Here is a 5921-nt window from a genome sequence, read left to right on the forward strand (position 1 = left end):
TTCTTTACATTCACGCTGTCTACTGCAGTGAACTGCAGCATGTGTGTTTATTACAAGGACACAAACACACACATGCAAAAGATCACTTTATTTAAGGCTCTATGGGCACTTATACAGCATGTTAGACATAAATCATACCAATTCACTGATTTCAAATGCAAATTTGCAAAAGTGATGCAACTAAAAGTTAAAACAAATTGCAATACACTGTAATGTAAACCAATGGGACTTTGAGAAATCCAATTTGTTTTGTTTCTGCTTGATTTCAAACTGACCTTGCTTCTCCTATACCCTCAAGATCTTATGCAATCCTATCCATCAAACGCTCCATCAGAGCTTTCTGTAGCGTGCAAGTGGTCTAATAGTGTTGCCCAATTCACATGCAGGTCTGACATCCTAATAATACAGCAAATGGAAAATAGGGCTGTGCAATTAATCGAAATCGTCATAAAATCACGATTTGAGCATGCGCGATTTTCTAAATCGCTTTACAGCACGATTTTCCACACCCCCGACCTCCCGCAGTATGCTATCCAAACCAATCAGAATGCGGCGCGCCTAAATGGAGCACGAGAACAGAACAGACCGGGCGGGCATACAAACGTAACGCCAGGTTCACACACTCCATCTGTGGTGCGTATTTTGTCTGCGCCCATGTTAACGGATCAGAGCATTCACACTGCATGCGACTGCGGTCCGGCAGTGTGCTCCAGGAGCGGTGCGTCTGCAGCAGTCTTGCTGCGATCGTTTCCACACGGAGTCTAATTCTGCTGTGCTGCATGCGTTGAATTAAAGTGACAGCGCATTATTCGCGGTAAAAATTAACATGGATTGACACAGCAATTTAGTAATTACACCATAAATGCATATAATTAAAGTCTACTGTTTCAGTCAACACATGGCTTTTTGGCTAGATTTAAAACAAGGAAAAGTGCACTTTTAGATAAACAACGCAATAATAGATGGCACTCGTGGTGGTAGTTAAACAAAGTTATATTTATTGAGTTTAAACGTGAATACGTCTATGAAAGATTGTATTACTGTACTGTGATAAAAGAGAATCACAATGCTGAAAAAGCATTTTGGACTTGGATTTGGACAAAATAATGGATAAATGTTGTGTTTGTGGTAAACAGCCGCGGATCAGGAGTGGACTGCAAACGCGTCCTGTGCGAAAGCAAAATGAGTCTGTGCTGCTTCTGCACCGCATACATATACTGTATACGCACTGCAGACGGAGTACGTGTGAACTTGGCGCAACAAATCTAGTTCAACACCTGAGGCAACGCCACAAAGAGCTCTATGACCAATGCGTGGCAATATGTCTATTCTAGAAACATTTTGTTACACCTTTACTTAGTGATTATTTTGCCTTATGTCTGTTCTAGAGACATGTTACAGCTTCTTGATAAAGCTCTAATTGGTTTTCTTTTGGAAATATGTTTCAAATTCACACCGAATGCATTTATGACTATAAAGCATGTCTGTGTGTGTCAAAATCGTGATTAAAATAGAAATCGCGATAGGTTTTTTTTTTGTCCATATCGCACACCCCTAATGGAAACAAGATTCATTTTAATTAGAGCTTGTAATGGAAACAGAGGGAATAAAGACAGAGATGGTGCAATGAGGAGGACATGGAGCCCTCACTAAAAAATAAATAAGAAAAATTTTAATACTCAATACGGCAGCTGTTGGAATGGAAGTCTTGTCTGTCAGTTAAAAGAGAAAATTGCCTTTTTGATAAAGGCATCAGCTTTTTTTGTTTCTTACTTTAATGATTTCTGAAGGATTTTAATGAGATCATCACAACGAAGATCACCACTATTAAATTCCCATGATTAATAACCCAGGATTGCGCAAAGAGCCATCTATGATGATCAGTTCACTCAATTGCTGTTATTAATCCTTTGTTTCTGGGACATGCCACCATCCTCTTCCAGTGCAGTTGAGATCACATGATCAAGGACAACATGAAGCATTAAAGGTTAGCATTGCTTATTATAGGGGTGCTCCGATTGATCGGCTACCGATCATTATCGGCCGATAATCACATTGGGATGATTGATCAGCGGTCTCTAAAAAGGCCGATCTCAAAAAAACGATCTCAAGCTGATGACACTGCCATGAGAGGTTTGGCATGACATGCAGCGGCACCGTCTCAGTCTCTGTCCGGCACGGGTGAAATCATTATAATGCTGAAGGTGAGGTACTCACCTTCATATTTCTTCCTTAGATAACTTATAAAGTAATTTGAAAACATTGTGTGAGACGTAATTTCACAAACAGCGAGAGTGAATGACCGCGCACACGCTCTCTCAAAATACGCAAATGTCTTCAAATCACCTTATGTTTATTGTTTAAACATGTCTTTGAAAGATTGTATTACTGTACCGTGTAAAAAAAAAAGAATTGCAATGCTGAAAAAGCAATTTCAGTGACAATGTTTGGATTTGAAATCAAAATAATGAATAAATGTTGTGTTTGTGGTAAACAGCCACAGATCAGTAGCGGACTCCTGTGTGAAAGCTGCTTCTCCTCTCACAAGAGACACCTAAGAAGGGAATTCCCCCCATTTTCAAAAATGAAATTCAGGCCCTGAATAAATGTCTAAAAATCCTGATTGGAGTATCACTATAAATAGTTATAAATTATAAAAAAGAAGGCTTTAAAAAGATAGGTATCGGCAGATACTTCTTTCTGTGATCTGCGATCAGCCTCAAAAATCCTGATCGGAGCACCCCTAGCTTATTAGCCTCTGGAGGTAGCTGTCATTACACCCCCATCTGGTTCTAAAAAGCATCTTCTCCACCGAAGGTCATTCAAAAGTAGCTTCGATAATATTTAATTAAATTACTATATATGTTTTAATAGCCAATTCTTTTTAAATAGCTGAAATGTGTAAAAAAAACAAAAAAACAAAACAAATGTGAAGCCATCAGCATTGTCAGGTCACTGACACAACGGCACTTTAATTCCATGAAATCCTCTAGCCTAAATACAGATGTTTAGATATTTGTACATCTTTTTGCAATTTGCTGATGTAATCCTAAATAAAGCATAGCTTCTCTAACCTATATTCACAATGATGGGTCAGCAGGATTATTTTCCATTCTCCTGTGTTATTTTTAATACATGCTAGGGTCACATGATCTTTCCATATTTTTTCCTCTTTTCTTCATGATCTGCTTTGGTCCCTGGGCTGTGCTCTGAAAAAGCTGTACAAACGCTCTCCCTCTCTTCAAACAGCCACTCACTAGCTTAGACAGGCACACACTCATAACACACTGGTATGCATACACACAGTCCAAATCCACCCATAATCCTTTAACAGTTGGATTCAGAGGAGCTCTGTGCATCTGTTCTGCAGACCTATGATTCTCTGTGCTGTCGGCTTCCTGTTCATTGTGCTAATGATATAGAATAACATGCCAACAAAATATATGTTAAAATATATGAAACGTGTAAAAATGTCTAACATAAAAATTGAGAAATTTCTAATACACGATATATGCAAAGACTTCAACAATGATCGCATTTCAAGCCATTTACTTCTGAAAAGCAGTTTTCCAGAGAAACAGGAAAGTTAGCTTATGCAATAGGGTTGGGCGATGTCTACAAAATTGGCATCGGACGATGTCTACATTAAAATATCGCAATGGACAATGACATCGGGGGGTATAAACAGACTACGTGCGATGCGAATCTCAAAAGTGAAAGTGAAACTAAAAAGCGATCGTGCATTCAAAAGCGGTTTCAATGCCAGGCATAATAGCGGCTCCCTGATGCCCGCAATTTATATACAGTATAATTTCCCAATGATATAACTGCGAGAGAAATGATTAAAATATGTATTTTCCTCCCATCTCGTATTTATTCCCTTTTCCGTATATACGTCATTTTCTTTCCGAACACTGTATTGGTATGTGGCGGATTGCGGGGGGGGTATGGGGGGGGATCACGATGTCAGCTCAACATCGTGATGTCTATCAGCCATCGGCGATGGACGATGGCATCATCTATCGGCCCAACCCTAGTGTGTGCTCTCTCTTTATCTTCCAAAAATCAAACTGGACAATAGAGTGACAGATCGTGTCCTCACTATACATCATTCATCATGAGTTAGGTCACTGGGACAGTGCTGTGTGTAGTAACGGAGCAGTAAGACCTGTTCCATGTGGTGTCTATCAGCCATCGGCGATGGCATCGTCTATCGGCCCAACCCTATTATGCAAATCTCAAGAGTAGCTGTGACCCACAATTCCTTGTAAATACCTATCGATGTAGTGCCAAACAGCAAAGAGTTCAAACCTTTAATAAGGACTAAAGCCCGACCGATATATCGTTTTGCCGATTTTATCGGCCGATATGAGCCTGGTGCAGATATATCAGTATTGGCGAATATGCCGCAGATATGCCGCCGATATGAAAATTTTTTCCAGAACATACAACGCAGATTAAATGCTTCTAAATGATGTAATTATTTAGTTTGTCCAGCAGAGTCCAGCTCCATTGTTTGCTACTGGCCACCCAGGTCAGTGTAGTGTAGAGATGCATGGATGAGCTCAAACTTCACCCGAGTCTGCTGCTTCAAATTATCCGCACGCCACCCACCCGCACCTATATTTGATTGTCACATTACAATGATTCTAATTCTTAGTTTTGCATGATGATATGATGAATGAATGGTTAATTTTATAATAAGTGAAGTGAAGTTAACTGTTAAGTGCACTGCAGACTCATTTTGGATAATAAAGTTTATTGTTAAATTGTTAAATACCCTGCCTCCATTACATATTTTTGTCACATCATTAAGTGTTTGATCACCACATTTGAGTTATCATTGCTAAAAATGTGTTTATGTATATATATTCTGTTTATGTATATACTGTATTCTATATACAGTACCAGTCAAAAGTTTGGACACATGAATGGGAAGTGTGTCCAATCTTTTGATTGGTATTGTATAGGGATGGGTACCGAGAACCGGTATTTTTTTTGGACCGGTACGTAATTGGGTCAATACCGGACTACTGATAAGCTTCAGGACAAACGATACTGTTACCGATACTTGCGTTGTTTTATCTCCGTATACTTCAATGTTAATGGCGAATTAGAAGCTGCTGCTTGTCATTTTCCTTTACTGAATGATGTGGCTGACGTTTGCTCGATGTGCGTGTGATATCCATGCGCATGTGCGGTGTGTGTTTGCGTGCAATCAGTGGCAGTGAAACATTCGAAAGTGTGGGCTCACATTACAAAATTAAGCGACACCAGTGTCAGATGCAATATGTGCAGTAGTGTAATAGTGAACTAAGGAGGCAACACTATCAGAATCAGAATGAGCTTTATTGCCAGGTATGTTTACACATACGAGGAATTTGTTTTCGTGACAGAAGCTTCCACAGTGTAACAGAATGACAGTGACAGAACAAAAAACACAGATAATAAAAAATAGAACAAGTAAATAAGGAATAAAAATATATAAATTGACAGTTGTATGTGCAGGTATATTACAATAGACAGTTTTTGTATGTACAGGTACTGTATATTATGTGCAAATTGCAAATTTGAACTGAGTATGAGTGTTAGATAAATAAGTGTATGAGTGAATAAATAGTGTGTGTTCCACAGTCCACAGTAAGTGTTCATGAGATGGATTGCCTGAGGGAAGAAACTGTTCCTGTGTCTGGTCGTTCTGGTGCTCAGTGCTCTGTAGCGTCGACCAGATGGCAACAGTTCAAAGAGGGAGTGTGCTGGATGTGAGGGCCCTTTTGCTCACTCTGGATAAGTACAGTTCTTGGAGAGAAGGGAGGGTTCATTATTGCCATTTCCATAGATTTTTTTACAAACTGTAAATGTATGGTTTTGCTAGTACTTATGTGTATTTAAATGTCTGAAACCTAAAATAAGTATTATAT

General features: G+C 39.2%; 1 protein-coding gene across 8 annotated transcripts in view; it reads right to left on the bottom strand.

Moving 5' to 3' along the window:
- The window catches only part of LOC107670746 (tight junction protein ZO-1-like), a 133864-nt gene that overhangs the window by 50350 nt on the left and 77593 nt on the right, over positions 1-5921 (bottom strand). The gene's annotated exons all lie outside the window — the stretch shown is intronic.

This window comes from Sinocyclocheilus anshuiensis, unplaced genomic scaffold, assembly GCF_001515605.1.
Source record: "Sinocyclocheilus anshuiensis isolate Anshui unplaced genomic scaffold, SAMN03320099.WGS_v1.1 scaffold816, whole genome shotgun sequence".
In the NCBI taxonomy this organism is placed as follows: Eukaryota; Metazoa; Chordata; class Actinopteri; order Cypriniformes; family Cyprinidae; genus Sinocyclocheilus; species Sinocyclocheilus anshuiensis.